Genomic DNA, 16,543 nt, shown 5'->3' on the forward strand with positions numbered 1-16,543 from the left:
AATATTAAGTGGTATCTTAAGTGCGCTATCAGTTTTATTAAGAATTGCATTTACTTTGCCTTATTCCTTTAATAAGATGCAACAATAGTAATAACTAACCTTTTACAGTTTTATAGACCTTGCAACTGCAAGATGATTCCTCTTCCATTTAATATGTCCCTTGCAATAGCTTAAGTAATCTGGTTTTCTCTTTGGCAACTCATTAAAATGCATTGGAAGGTAACACCATTCACCTGCAGTCTGATTTTTGGAGGACCTGATTAAACACAATTCAAATTAAAACTTTGTGCTCAACATCTCTGAAAATCCAGCACCAGGACAGCAATTAGAAGCTTCCCACCTTTTCTACTGGATTATGTGCAGAGTAAGTAAAAATAATCAGGGTCAGATACATTGTAACTTCAGAGAAGGAAATCATGTTAAAAATGCTACCACAGGAATCTTAGCTCATCCCATTAGCGAAGAGAAAGGCAACCCATCATTCTTTGTCAGCTGATGGCAGTGTAATAGATGAATTTACATACATGACCATCTGTTGCCAGGTTAGGCAACAGCAGAGTGACTTTCCAGAATGCCAAACTGTCTGCCCTTGTTCAGAATTTCCTTGTTTTTGTAGGCTTCTTCATTACAAAATAAAATATTATTCTTCACATTATAGAGCACCTTTCATTGCAACACACTCTGCGGACTGCAAACACACTCACAGAGCTGACAGAAGTTTCAGGACCAAGCACTGCGTAAGCACCAGAGCACTCGAGTGAGAGGCAGCAGCACGCTGCTGCAACCTGCTCCACAGCTGCCTCTTGTGCAGTACTCCTGGGGAAGGACATTGTGCTCAACCCCCCCTCACATCAGAAGGGCTGCAGAACTGCTAACATATGTGGAGCACTGACAGAGCCTTAGTGTGAAATGTTTCCCCAGGAACTAACCTGCAGAGGACCTAAATTTCACTTATTTCAGATAGAAGGGCTTCAGCTTCTCATGACAGGAAAGAATTGAGAGGTTACATGCTGTGCTGTGCTGCAGACCCAATACATCATTGATGCTTCGAGGGTTAGAACCATCTCGTACTAAAAAGTAACTGCATAACAAAAAATTAGCAGAATTTAATAAAAAACTAAAAAGATCATAAGATACAAAATTTACACCAGTATCACAAAAGTGCAACTTCACTGGTGTCAATTTCCTGACTGAAGCATGTGCCAGACAAGTTATGACACTATCCACAGTCCCCTTTCACAGAGATAAACATTAGCAAGTCAGAGATCTTCTACTGTAAAGCTGCTTGTCTGTTCAGCCCAATGTTTCCCCAATACACCACTGTTCAGAAGGTTATTTTACCTCTTTTAGGATAAAATATTTTTTGCCACATAAAAAAATCTCATTGCATCTACTGTAATCAACTCTACGCCGTGTTCTCCAGCCTTCTGACCCACCAGCAATCTAGTAACAAATCAGCATGTGTAGGTCAGTAAGGCACAAGAGAATGGACGTTAAAGACAGGTGTGCAGTTTTAGCAACAGAGAACAAGTGAAAAACTTTTTGTTGAGCAACAAGAAAGCAATGATAGTGGGGCAAACTTGCCTTGTGGATTTCAGTGAGCATAAGCCCCAAGAGAATTGGGCTCACTATCAGACATATGAATCAGTGCAAGACCATCATTTCCATTAGATCCTTAACCATGTGGCCATACCTGAGGAAGATCCTTATCTGTCACTCACTCCCATTATAGCCAGACAAACCCTGATCTTGTACTACCATTACACAGAAAAGATCTTCCCTGTAATCCCCCCCCCTCTTCCTCTCACCTCACAAGCTTTCATTTCCACTGGAGTATCTAAACATATAAGGTTGAAAACCTTGTGTCCTCTGACTGCCAGTGCTCCTTCTAGCCCGCAGATCTTCCACTCTCACCAGGGCTCTTTCCAACCACCATCTTCTGCTCTCTTCACACAAAGGCATCCAGGCACTCTTCTTACACAGCAGCTGCTCTAGTTCACATGCACTTCCCTCACTTAGCAGACCTCTTCAGGGCACCACTGGCAGATCCTTCTCTTGTCCTACCCATGCTACAGCTCCATGCATCCAATACTCCAGCTGATCTTCCAACTCCTTTCTGTTGTTCTTGTCCTTATCTTTCAACCTGTCTGCCTCTGTTGGCCAGATGTATCATTCATTCCTTTCTGGCTTCTACCATGTTTGCTACCAATGTAATTTGGCTGTAGTGAAAGAAGAAAACCCTCAAGTTCTTCACGGATTTTCATGAGAAATATGTTTCCCTCTTCCAGTGCAGTAGCAAAGCAGCTGCAGTACATGGGAACCCTCAGGAGTTGTGGAAGCCTCTCCACCCAAGTGCTGTGCAAGCACTCTGCCTCCATGCTATCACACTCCTCATCAGCTCCAGAGCAAGGAACACAAGCTCTCATCCTAACACAAAAGCACAAATTCATTCCAACAGCTTAACAGACCAGCCAGCTCAAAACAATTTGCAGCCAGCACTAAGTTATTATTGGAAAACACAACTAGCAAAAAAGGCAACACTTTATTCAGACTGAGTCCTAAAGATCACTAAATCAAATTCTGTACAGGCTAGTATTACTGCATAAGATAGTTATTCCCTCCATCAATACAGTAAGGAGGAGTCCCACAGTGATGACATTTTGAGACTTGTAAGTTTTTCCATGGCTAGCATAAACCACAGTCTCTGAACACATTTCCACTCAATCTGAGTATTACCATACCAAGATTGCACATGTAGGGTTTTTAGTGCCTTTAGTTATACTCACACAGGACACTCGTTTAAACATTAAAAGTGGATGGCTTAAGTGTAACGCAGAAGTGGAAGCCACACATTGGACATGTGTGTAAGCCAGTATATACTGAAAGCTTTTCTTATTTACACATTATGAAGTAGTAATTCAGTCTGAAATGACCATTTCAGTACATGCTTGAGCTTAGAGTCATCTGAAGCCCAAACACTTTCTTGGCAGTTTTATCTAAATTCATAAGGAAGTCTCAAGTTCTGATCTACCCCCCCTTCAGCTGCCAGCATGCATCAGCCTTCAGCAGCAATAAAAAGCAGTGTGTTTCTCTGCACCACAGAGAGTACTCAGGCAGATGTCCTGGTGTTGAAGCTTCAGGGCAAGCTGTGCACATGCTTCTAACACAAATCAACCAGGATCCAGAAGAGCTACCAACCTTGAGAAAAATCTAACACAAACACTATCTTTTGGTGCTGTTCCAGATAAGATTCAGAACACCATAAATCCTTGCACAGATTTTGCACAAGGATAGGACAACAAATACCAGGCTAACTGCCCCGAATGGGGGCGTGTGTTTATTTTAAAGTGCTGCCAGGCAGGTTGGCCTCATCAGCACTGAAGGATAACAACTCAGTGAGACTGTACTGCTGATACAACAGTCATAACAGAGCTTCTTTAGCGCTAACTCAAAACATACCCACAACTTTCCAGGATAATCACATTTCCAAGAAATCACTCACTGTCCACTTGGCCACACACAGCACAAGCAGATAACATTGCTCCACACCACTGAGGACACAGAACAGCATCAACCACCTCAAAAGAACACAGTTCATGGAAACATCAGGTTTAATTTTCCTAACACTTAGGGGGGAAAAAAAGAAAAGGAACAGACCTTTCACCAACGAACATTAAACTAAAAAACATACCAGTTGACACAGACCAAAATCTGTCTCCAACTGTGAGCAGCAGCACATTGATATTCACAAACAGGTGAAGCTTCTTTGAACTCTTACCTTTTCAATACTTGAAAGATTAGATTTACCAGTAATTTAAGCACTGGATACAGTACACAACCATACTCATTTTTTTTTCAGTCAGCAAACCACTAGAGAGATTACTGAAAGGCCTATTACGAAGGCCAATCACTATCCTTTTCTTGAATGACCACATGAAAATCAGTGACCATTCCACAATGGATTGAAAGGGCCTTTTGTCTGAAGGAAAAGGACAAGGAGTCACAAAGTACCGCAGATTCATTTGTAACTCATGCTCTTGAAGAAACTGTACAGCTTCAGTTAAGAGCAAACCCAGAAAAGAACTGGCTTTGAAAACATTATGCCACAACCCTTTCCTACTATGTATATGCCGAGCATATTTTTTGGATTGCTTCTTTCATATTACTAAAAGACAGACAGGCATTCTATATTAGTTGTTTTACAAGATAAGTTGAAAATGCATGCAGAGTTTTGACTTTATTCCAAATCCCTAATTAGGGTCTGAAGCACTATTTGCCTTGTCTAAACATAAAATCACTGGAAGCTTTTTTTAGTTAGAGATCTAGTGTAAGTGTAATCACACTGGGATAATAGCTGAAAGCATTGTGACTGTTGCTTAACAATCACTTAGTAATTGAGGAAATTTGCTATTACGTATGAAGTGTACAGTGGCCTCTTCATAAAAAAAGATTTTTATAATCCAGAAACCAGCATTTGGCTCTTAACTAATTTTTAAGTTTGTTCCTGAAGTCTCTCACAAAAAAGGTCAATTATGTCTGCTGACTTCTGAAAAGTAGGAAAATGTTTCGCTTCTCCCCAGCCCCAGTCACACTTTTGGTTATGAGGTTTTACATGCAAATGCACGCACACCCAAAATGGGATTTGCACACAGGAATTCATTATGGAGTTTCTAAATAAGCTTCACACAGACAAACATTCAGCAGGAAAGACAGTGGAGGCTAATAAGCAAAACCTGATTTCTTCTAATCCATATCCAAAACTAGGGAAATTACTGCACTTCCATTCAGAAACAAAAGTCACAGCTTGCCCTATTCGTCCATCTGTTCCACCCACATACTGTGAAACTAAACAGTCAAAAATGCCAGTTTTCACTCTCCAGCATCCCAGAGTTCGTATTCCTTGTGATCCTACAACCCTTTCTGAAATGGAACAATATATTTTGTGCACACTACTGGCCAAGACACCAGGTATGAACTGGATTTAGCTCTTCTGACCATCCTATCAAATCACATCAGGCATGGAGCTGGGCTTTGGTGTATTACAAGACGGCATTACCTGAGCTTGAGGTGCTCAAAAACAAACAGGGCAAAGAGGTGTGAACTCTGCAGCCCCCTGCTAACATCAGTGAAGTTCAAGGCCAAATTTTTTGATATAATAACGCTACACAATGATGCTTACAAGTAACTCTTAACAGGGGGAAGGCGATGGACTAGGATGCCAAAAGTCTAGACTAAAATAGACACTTTGCTATCAAAGTTAACTATTTTGCAACTCTTCACTTTTGTACATGAAGGAGAAAACTTGACGAGAAAACTCATGAACCATCTGGGGAGAGAAGAAAGGGCAGAAAGAAGGAGATAGAAACACAAGGATAGGGAAAGCACACAAAACTAGTAAGGACATAGGGGACAATAGCAACAGCAATAGGTATGAGGTCGTATTCCCCCAGAGCAGCACAGACAATAAAATCCTTAATATTAACAACAAGTTAACTACAATTTACAATCACCTACAAGTTGTTTTTCTTCCCTCGATCTCTGTGCAAAGCCTCACTGCCTGAGTCTTCTGCTCCAAACTGTTATGTAGCTTTACTTTTAAAATCCTCCAGTGCACAGTGAAAAGTGGAGTTTGACCTTTCCTTTGGATGCGTAAAGCACCACTTCAGATTGTTCTGAGGAAGTGCTTGAGGATTATTTTTTTTTTGTATTCTGCATAACTAATATTACTTAACAGTGTGCAAAGACCTTTAAGATTTGAGCCCTGAAAACATACTGGAAAATACAGTCCCTAGAACGACAATGGAGGCAACACGTGGACAAAACAGAACACAAATATAATGATGTAGGGGAATTACCACCAAACACAGGTTAGCTGTAACTACTGACAGGCATGGCTTTGGTACTTCCACCACTGCTAGGAGAGAACGTAAAACATAAAACATTTTTCAGGCCACTGGAATCTTGTGCTTTCTCTTAAAAGTAGACCCAAACCATAAGTTTCAGTTCTGGACAAGTATGCCCTTAAAATTTCAGAAATGGTAAGAAGGTATCCTGACATTGCCTTGTTTCCCTTTCTTTGAGAAAGCATAGGTAAGAAAAACTGATCTAGATTCAGAACCCAAACTTCCTCAACATAGAAAGTACTCGGAGATGCTTGTGTTCAATTTTTAGGCTTATTACTAAATGCCAAACAAAACAGACTCAAGCACATGTTCCTTCTCAGGGTCCATTAAGTTCAGAAGCAACTGCCTGGGTAAGGACTGTGGAAGCAGACCCTTCAGTTAAGGGCAGTCCTGTAAACACTTTGAAGGACGTTTAATTTCCTTCATCTTAATCATAACACTTTTCTTATACAGTACAATTCCCAGAGTTGTGACCTTACCTTGTTTCATGCTTATAAAGCACCTGACACAGTACAATCCTTATCTTGATTGGTGTCTCATTACATTTAACAGATACTGCTGTTCTCCTAAATTGCCAAATTTCTTCAACTCCCTTAATGCAATTAGCAGAACACTCAAAACCCAGCAGCAGCATTCAGCTTCAGCAGGCTCTGATGAAGCCTCATAAAACTCAGCCGATTCTAACCTGGAAACCATTCCATGTTTACACAGTTTGACTGCATCCACAGAAACAATTGTGGCAGGACAGTGTCCAGCCCACAGCAGTTTAAAGACTCTAACTAGTGGCATTCAACAGGTTACCTCCCAGAAGGGCTTCTTGCATGGCTAGTGCAAATATGTTCCTGGTTAGCCCTGGCATTTTAGATGCAACACTCCTTTCCACTTTCAACGTACAAAGTCTTTAGCTGGCCTTCCTTGAATAATCATGTTTTGTATGGCATTTTATGGTTGCATCAGGAGCCTAAAGAAACAGGAGGAAGATGCTTCATAACATACACGGGTAATTCAAATAAAGAAGTTAACAGAAAGGAATTCCCACAGAAGAATATTAGTTGCCTTGAAGCATGTAAAGCTTTTGTACATGTTCAAGCTGGAATCAACCAAACCAATGCAGGAGAATGTGACCTGGAATGAAACTGATGGAGATTCTGAGGTACCTCTTATCTCTCCTAAAGAAAACAAGTAAAAGTGATTCAGAGTGCATGATGACAAGGCTGAGGAGGAAACTTACGCTATTCATTTATAGCTCAACAATGGAAGCATTGCATAATGATAGAAAATAAAAAAACATTGCCAGTTCTCTGCTTACCGACAAATTCCACACCTAATGATTACGTTTTGCATTCACTGTGAGAAAGACAACAAACGTTATAAAAAAAGAAAAAGCCCTATCACCTCAGCAGTCTTTTACCGTGGCACAGACAAATTAAATCCTTAAACGGGTGCACTTGTGCAGGAACAGGAGCTAGGGCACAGCAACCTTCGTCCCTACCTTGCAGTACAGTAGGTCAGGGCTCACAGCAGCGCTCCACAGCCCATACAGAAACGTGAGGCAACATTTCAGGAGCAAACATAGCGCTGGCTCAGCGCGTTTGGCTGCGAAGCCAGGCGGGGATGAAGGGCTGCACCGGCACAGCGCCAGCTCCCATCCCGTTAATCATTTATGCCCGAAGCTGTTACTGAACAGCCTGGAGCAGCGCAGCCCAACAGGGCTCCAGCAGCGCCTAGGGGCCGGCGGAGCCGCGGGCAATGGCGATCGACTGCAGAGCGGCTCCCCGGGCACCCCGGCCCGGGGCTGAGGGGCCAGGGCCGCGCTCCCCGTGCCTCCGGAGGGGCCCGCGCACCTCAGGGTCGCGAAGCGTTAGGGAAGCGGCCGGCCTCCCCCACCGCCACAGAGACCTCCCTGCCCCTGCAGGGCTCCTCACCCTCCCGGGGGTTCCGGCGCAGGTGCAGTGCGGAAGGGAGGGCAGGGCAGGGCGGCGCCTTACCTCAGAGCCGCCGGGCCGCAGCGATGCCGTGCCGCCGCGGTAGAGGCCGGGAGGGCGGCAGCGGGGCGCGGCGGTGGCAGGGCCGGCAGCCCGCCGGGGAACGCCCCTCGCCCCGCCCCGGGCCCGCCTCGCCAACGGCCGCAACGGCCGCCGTCCCCAGCAACGGCCTTCCCCCGGCCCAGCTCCCTAACGGCGGGCCCGTGGTGAGGAGGTTCCCCGGAGCCCCTCGCCAAGCACGGCTAAGCAAGCGTCACCGAGAGCTGCCAGCCCCTGAAGCTTCCCGTCCGAGAAGGCTCCTTGGCAAGCTCCCCGGAGATAAAAATAAAAAATTACCTCCGTTTTTTCAGGAATCGGTGTTTTAAAATACTGCCTAAAAGCACAAATGCATAGTCTGGGTTGTTAACCCAATGGTACAGGAGCAATAAATAACTATTCCCTTAAATTTAAACACTAGAACATGCAGATACAGCCGCACGCTTGGAACTAAAGAAAACTACAGCAAATTTTCCATAAACAACTGTAATCTGGATTTACTGTCAGTATTGGTGTCTTACACCATCACCGGCGGTACCCTCGACCCAAACACATACCAGTTCTCATCTTTGCTAGCAACATGAGCCCCAAGGACTGGAAAATCGTAGCACTTCCTCTAAAAATCTTTACCTGCCTCTTTTTCTGCAAATGGAGAGGAGGCTCCCTTGGCTTTAACACACCTCTACTTTATCTTTCCACCCTCGGCAAGAAAATTAACTGCTTACACTGCCAAGCCCAGCTTGGAGGCAGCACTGGGTCCTCGCTGTTTTCAGCCAAAGGTTCCCAGACCTTGGCATGGAAAATAACTCAAGGCGGGATTTGTCACGAGCAGGGGCCCAACCCATCCTCCAAGCCAGGCGGTGTGCCTCCTCACGGCGGGTCAGTGGCTTAGCAGGGGACCAGCTCGGCATTACAGCACGCGGTTTTTGGTGGTGTTGGTGTCCCAGAGAAGCTCCCTTCTACTCTGGTTGGGTGCAGTTGCTTCATGTAGCGGATGGGTTCGCCCATCTCCTTCAGAGAGCTGGGCACAAAGTAAATGCTCAATGATACAGTGTGGCCACAAGTTCAGAATTAACATTTCTTTTGGAATTGCATCTTCAAAACTGTTCAGATCTGCAGTAAATGTTGGTTTATTTTAAACAGCTTAACTTTGAATGTCCAGGTTTGTATTTGCACTCAGAGTACTCTCACTAAAGTACCACTGACATTTATCTGCACCCTGAACTGTATGAATTTTGTCTGTGAGTTGTGGAAATGATTCTCAAGTTCAAGAAAACAGTGCATTATATTCATAAAACAAAGGTGCTGCTGACCTTTCCACACAAGATAATAGATGTGAATCATGAAGCTGAGACTCATCTAAAGGAACACAGTGAAAACACACAGGATGAAAGGCTCTGAAGGCTTTGCAAATTGTATTTGGATGGGAGAGAGCAGGGAGAATGTGGGAAAAAGAAGAATGAAAAAGGATCCTGCTGTTTAGCTCACACATAAACTGTATGTGCTCAGTCAAAGGTCACTTCTTTTATTTTCTCATTAATTTCAATGGCCGTAGATGGTATATGAAGAACAACTTCGGAACAGCCAGAAATAGTTTAGGTTTTTCCATGACAATGCAGTGGTCTCAAAAACCAAAGTGGTAACTTCATTACATATCTTTACTTTTGACTTTTTAAAAAGTAGTGGCTAAAAGAAAGTTAATCATTTGAAATGAACTATATAAATTTATATAGAAAAGTTAAATCAAAATCAAATGGTCTACTTTTTATGTATTTGCCAATAAAGTTTTTTTTACCCTGTGTACATTGAAATTACTTCCTGTAACAATTCCTGGTTGTTGTTTTTTTGTGGTTTTGGGCAGGGAAATCCAACACTGCTGGTGAGAAATGGTGTATTTGGACAGTTCTGAGGTTGAGGTGTCTAGGTACTAAACACAAGTGAGGAAAAAAACAAATGGGAAAACAAAGAATAAAAGCTTTGGGAAGTCCGCAGGTGCATGCGAAAGCTGGCACAAGGAAATTGCCACCCACAACAACTGAAAGTAGAGGCCAGAATGAGAACAGAGAAGAAATCATAAATGCTCTGCAGTGAGGTTTACGAATGACCACCTCAAACAAATTTTCAGGGAACAGGAGCTCTTCAACGGAGACCGATGCAACAGCTGCCAACTGCTTTTCAGGGACTAAAAAGCCAACACCAGAAGCTGATCTCCACACAAAGGTGTCACAGATTATATACATCCATGTTGAAGGTGTTTTAGCACTACTCTTACTAGCTTTCCAATTTTTGCAGCAAATGTGCAGATCTACATTGACTTGCAGTATATATGGCTGTATGGTGAGCCTACATAGTCTAAAAGAGGATGCCAGCTGCCCAGCGCTTAGTTCTCATCTCCTGTTTATGCCAAATAGCAGTGTGAACATTATGGTCCACACATGTTGCAGCATTTGGCTCGGACATAAAGTTTATTCACAAGTAAAAGTAGAATGATAGACAGTAACAAACATCCCAGCAGGAACCTTTGGGCTCTATTAGAAGTGAGATGGCCTACTGGTCAGAGCTCTGACTTGGGATTTTGCATTAAATCCTCAGTTAGAATCACAGAATATCCTCAGTTGGAAGGGACCCACAAGGATCATCAAGTCCAATTCCTGCCTCCACAAAGGACCACCCAAAATTCAGACCATGTGTCTGAGAGCGTTGTCCAAATGCCTACTGAACTCTGACAGGCTTGGTGCCATAACTACTGCCCTGGGGCACCTGTTCCCATCCCTGAGGAATTATTAAGAATGACGAATGTCTACAGCTACTGCCTCGTTGAGGTGCCCTTGCAATGTCTCTGGTGCTGTTGGGAAGCTGGAGCTTCTGGGTTACATAGAGCAAGGACCTGATCCTTCCGACCGTGTAAACAAGATAACCCCACAGAAAGACTGGGAAGAAGGAGGTAATTGGCTGCAATTGCTTGGATGGCTGAGGGGTGTTTGCACACAAGGAGGAAGGGACCCTGAAAAGGCAGTGATCACTGATCCTGTGGCCTGAAAACTCCAGTGGCTAGGGACAGTTATTAACACTGTCCTGATACCATCTGACAAAGGGACGTCCTATTGATCAAGTGGCAAGCTATATGCACTGTACCGCATCCTGGAAAGTCAACCTGAGATTAGCAGCAAGAGCCAGGATAATATGGAGGGTCCAATATTATGGGTAGCCTTGAGGAAACCACCAGGAAAGAGCAGAACCGTCACCTGATTATGCTAAAAGTAGAGTTTGTAACAAATGTATATTCATAAAATGTATATTCATATAATGGTTTTTAAGTATGTGCTTCACAGAGGTGAGGGGTGGAATGTATTGTGCACAATCAGCAGGGGTCTGGTAGTGGGGGTAAGGGGTGTGACCTCTGTGGGATGTGCTCAGAGACTGCCCTGTGACAGTTGCAGATGGCTCTGCAACAGACAAACCAGACCCACCAAGTGCCAAAAGTGAGCCAGTCAGAGCAGTTTCTACTGCCTCTGCAAAAACATATTAAAGTAAGAGGAGACATGCAGAAGATACAAGAGACGCCAGGGCAGTAGGGACATGAGAACAGGACAAAAGCTAGGGGAAAAAAAACAAACAACAACAAAAAATAAACTAGCTGCTCCTGCAAGAGCAGGAATAAAACTAGCCACCTTGAGCATGAGCACAGAGAAAACTGAGGATGAGGTACAACTGGAAGGGGACTGCAAACAGAGGAGGAACCACCATACACCGATCCCGGTCTCCCACACTGCCCTTTGCCTCACTGAAAGGCAAAGGGACTGGGGAGCAGGAAAAGTGTCTAGAAGGGAGCTGAGTTGTGCCTCTACAAGTGTTTGATTTTTTCAATACCAGAATCAGTAATTAAAAGTTTGTTAATTGGGAAGAAATTTAATCAATTGAAATTCCCCTGACACACAACTGTTTCTGGCTTGCAAGAGGGAGAAATTGATTCAACACAGAAATTTGGAAGTAAACTGATGCAATCACAGCAGTCTGGCAGGGTCTAAGGTAAAGATATGGAAAATGGCAAATTACATAGCTCATGTTGTAAAACAGTTGCTAATCTGGGGCATAAATGTAACATGGGTCTTTTAAACCAGGAGAAGGGCTGATGATAACATTTTATCCTGGCTTTAGCTAACTGCAGTGAAAATTTGCAATCTTAACGGAAAAAAAAAAAAAGTTCAAAGAGACACCAGAAGCGATTACCAGAGATAAGTCTTCAGGAGATAGCTGTCTACATGCTCAGCTACGGAGAGAGCTGCCAAGCAATGAAAAGGCAGAAGGTCCTTTCAAGGACCTTTGTGGAGTCCTAAGGAGAGTTATATAGAGTAACAACACAGAAAGAGGAAAATGAAGATTCATGATAGCTACAGCAAATTCTGACAGTCAGTCACACTGGACCAAAATCCTAGAGGCTGGCTTCCTACATGTTATCAGCAGAAACCTGTATTCAGCATTTAGAAGAATTTTGTAAATAGAAAAGCTTCTGTGTTTGCATGTGCGATCCCAAGCAAAAGAACAAGGAAGTTGGCTTTTTTGGCTCCTAAAGCTATGGGCCAAATTTAGAAAGGATAATTTGCAACCCACACACAAGTTCGGCCATTATGTTTGCTCAGACAAGGCCTGAATTTGACTAAATGCTTATGAGCACGCAGACTATATACTATATAAACAAAAATCTGTTTTGCAATGAGAATATTTATATCACAGATAAGTGAAACTGCTGCTCTGAGATCTCACATTTATTTGAAAATACAATGTCCTCAAGTGACTGTGACAAAGTATAATCTCTAAGAGAGTATTTTTTTAAAAAGATTGGGAAACTGACTGTTTGGTTAAAATGTTCAAAGAAAGAAGCAGTTAAAAAAAAAAAAAAAAGAAAAAAGAACCTAACAGGAGCATTTTCTGATTCCAGAAACAATGCAGCAGTATCTTTTGGTGTCCAGTGTTTCAGAGTGAGTGGACTTGAGCAGGGTGGTAAACACTTAAGAATGAAGTTCAAAAAGAAACAAAAAGGAGCCTTGAGCTCACTCTTGTATTAAATGGAAAAGAAGTGAGGAAAAGCTTGGCAGAAATCAGCATAATAATAGGCTTATTGTTGAATCTGAAAGCTTCATTTTCCAACAGCGTCCCTTTTCTGGGAAGCTGCACAACCATTCTGAAAGCACTTTCTATAGAGACGATAAATATATGGTGGAGATTTATGCACATTCAGATTAAGTCAGGAAATCAGTCATGAAAATGTAATTAAATAGAGACAAAAACCTAGAGGAAAAATTACTATCCCTGCCCCCAAAACAAACACAGCTAACAATACTCTATATCAGGTCCTCGGATTCTGACTCTGACTTTGGCACCTATTCTTGCTCACGCCACGTATAGGGCAAGCAACCTCATCCTGGTTCCTGACTGTGGTTCCCAGGACTCCAGACAGGGGCACTCTGCACAGCAGCAGATTCTGGGCTGTAGCAGTGTGTGAACAGACTAGGCTTGATATCTTTGGTCCTCCCCCCCCCCCCCTTTTTTTTTTTCGGCACAAGTTCTTAATTCATAAGAAGGTAAAGGCATACAAAGAAAAAAATGTTCAGTAGCTCTAGATGGAATTGTTTGAGACCACAGTCTTCCTGGTCCTGTGGGGACATCCAAACAGGAGGGAAAAGATACAGAAACAGCCCTCCGTGACACTAGCTGACCCCCCAAATGGCTGTGGTTGGCTGGAAGAGTTTCTGATAATGGCTTACAGTCCCAGGACACTGGTGCTGTGTCAGTTTAAATGCTCATCTTCTGATGAGTTCCACCATGCACTCAGGATGCCGGTATGTGCTCTCTAAAGGAACAGCTGGAGAGGTACTTCCTTTAGTTAGCAGCAGTGGTAGATTTTTGCTCTGTGGTTGGACTAGACCCTGACAGTCTCACTATTTAGCTTTAGGCATTCAACTTGGGTGCCTAAGCGAGAAGCCTCAGTACCCTGGATAGTCATGGAAGCACAGCTGTCCCACTGACTCTACAGGAGCCTTCAGCCCTGTAAGCACCAGAGTTAGGTACCTTAAGTTAGACTGTTAAAAACCCCAACGCAGGGATGACCTAAACATTCAGTGTTACTTCTGTTACTTTCCTGTAGCACTTGACTGTGAGGAAAACTACCCTCAGTAACCCAGATGTCACTGTCTGTACTCCAGGAGCTTACTGCTTTGTTCCAAAAGGGCTTGGCCTACCCCTAAAGCTCCAGCTAGAAAAGAACAGGGGACATCCATTACCTAGTAGCACTACTGTATTGCTGTCCTCTATCTGGACTTGATACTGTGAGCAGAAAATCTGATTGTTCATATGGTAGATGAGAGCATTTGAACCTTACAGTCTCCATTTTAGAGCAAACAGCTCAGTCTGTCCAGGCACAAATAAGTGAGGTGTTGTGGGAGCTGACTGTTTTGACACAGAGGTGACTCTTTCCCTTTCAGCTTAACAAAATGCACAGCCAACTCAAGAGTGTTAATGGTACAGCAAACACATTGACTGAACAAAATTTAGTGAAAGAAGTCCTTCTGTTTCACATCACTGCAACTCCAAAACATGCAAAGTGAGTATTGCATCATAGACCACTGAGCAAACTACTCCAGCTTTGAAGACATGGTATATAAATGCTGTAGCTCTGTGAAAATCTTTAACTTGTGTATCAGGACTTCTTAATTAATACATACATATGTTAAATCTTGTCCTAATTCTCTGAATTGGCTTGAGGCCTGGTGCCTGACAGATCTCACATTGGAGCTAAAGGCAGAAGCAGATGAAAAAAACTTGACATCTAAAAGATATAATCTGCTTCCAAATTTTGCAATGCAAGATGATCTATAGAAGAAACTATTTACAATCCTTCCTCCCATACAACTGGAAAAAACAAAAAGTTCTACAAGAAGTATTGCAATTCTGATTCCTACATAAGAGTTCTGTCCTAGCAGGTGTACAAAATGGTACGTTAGCCCTTACCCTCCCTTTTCTGCTAACAAGCATGATTTACAAAAGTTGGAAGTTTTTACCACAGAGGCTATTTTACTAAAGTATTCCATTGCCAACTTGGAGATGTATGGGAGTTTAACTGACACATTAGTAGGAGATGAATGTGTGTAACAGGGAAACACAAAGTAGGGACTCCACTTGAGGACTGGCTTTGCATATGGATGTTAATCTGGTCTCCTTCACATTAAAAAAAAAAAAAAAGTCATCTGCACAAGATAATCCTAGCCAGAAGGAAAAAGTGAAGAGCAAAGATATTCAGTGCTTTGGAGTGTGGTTTCAGCTCAGGAAACTGAACATGAAACTTATCTGGGAAGCAAAACTAATAATGGAAGTGGCACATTTAAATAATGATTTGACTACAGCAGTCAGGAGTTTGAGGAGTTTAGTGGTTCAGGCTATTGTTGACACAGTGATATGTCTGATGTAGTATTTAAAGAAGGGTTGACCAACAGGTGGAAACATAATTAAGTTGTAAAAAAACAACATATGCAAGGATTAGAGTTCTAGTGTTGCTACACAATGGGCAGTGAATTAAAGGAAAGTGGTAAAAAATTAATAATGTAATAACGTCAGAAAGAACTACAAGGTGTTAAAAAGACAAGGGGAAACAAGGTTTTATCAATAAACAGCATTCTTCAGAAGTACAATGATCATGACAGAAAACGTCAGCAGTGTGATCCAGAAACGACCAAGGTCACTTAAGACAAACACAGATTTTGATCCTGTCTCTGAAGAGACTCGAGTGAAGCTCAACAAGTAGATTCCTCAAAAATAGTGTCCCCACACCTCTGAGCAACAGAAAAACAGTACCTCTATTTAAAAGTGAGGGAGTCCCACCTCAGAAAGTGCCTCAAAGACATCTGCATAGAAAAGCTGTGTGAGAACTAAAGGCTGAACACAGGATCCTACCTTGTAACAGCTGCTGAAAGTTACACAATATTGAATCTGCTTAGCACAGCACTCTGGCTAAAACAAGAACAAAATTTGTCTCTATGCAATTATTTGATTTAATGCACAAACACTGCTTGCTGCTTTCAAAGACCAGAAAGCACAGCTTATGGGCTAAGGAGATGACAGAGCTGACACTAAAGGAAAACAAGACTGAAGACAAAGAGGACAAAACTGACAAAGGGACATATGTGTGTGTATATATATTTTTACACATTACAAAAAAATAAAAGTTGTGGGTCATTCTTCATACAGGTGCTGTCCATGCAACAGAATTCAGACAACAATTCTGTAGTCATGCTCCACAAATCTACTAGAAGGTAATTAACATGTCCTATTTATGACACATTTCATTGTACAAGAATAAATGTATTTATTAAAATGATTAGGCTGGCTTCAAAAGTCTAGGAGAAAGATATTATTATACTCTAGCGTATTTCTCCATGAAGGATATGTAAGGAGGTAACTCACAGAGACGTGCATGTTACTTCAGCTCTTCACTGCCATTACTACTGCAGAGACAGACGCAAAGACCATTCTGTTCTGCCCCATTCATCCACCAGCAAAGCTGCCAATCAGCTTTCAAACTCAGAATCCTAACAGATATGAATGTTTGAGGCCAGATTTTTCATT

At 42.6% G+C, this 16,543-nt stretch overlaps 1 protein-coding gene across 6 annotated transcripts in view; it reads right to left on the bottom strand.

Annotated features, from left to right (window-relative positions):
* The window catches only part of SPATS2L (spermatogenesis associated serine rich 2 like), a 78,378-nt gene extending 70,367 nt beyond the window's left edge, over positions 1 to 8,011 (bottom strand). For 3 of the 6 annotated variants that reach the window (XM_040562065.1, XM_040562069.1, XM_040562062.1), the window contains exon 1: positions 7,892 to 8,000. The gene's annotated coding sequence lies outside the window, so the exon portion shown is untranslated. Of the gene's footprint in view, positions 1 to 7,891 lie in introns of all 6 variants that reach the window. The other 3 variants (XM_040562066.1, XM_040562063.1, XM_040562067.1) reach the window with 3 other exon arrangements.
* Between the last annotated feature and the right edge of the window lie 8,532 nt (positions 8,012 to 16,543).

The sequence above is a fragment of the Cygnus olor genome, chromosome 6 (assembly GCF_009769625.2).
Source record: "Cygnus olor isolate bCygOlo1 chromosome 6, bCygOlo1.pri.v2, whole genome shotgun sequence".
NCBI classification, from domain to species: domain Eukaryota; kingdom Metazoa; phylum Chordata; class Aves; order Anseriformes; family Anatidae; genus Cygnus; species Cygnus olor.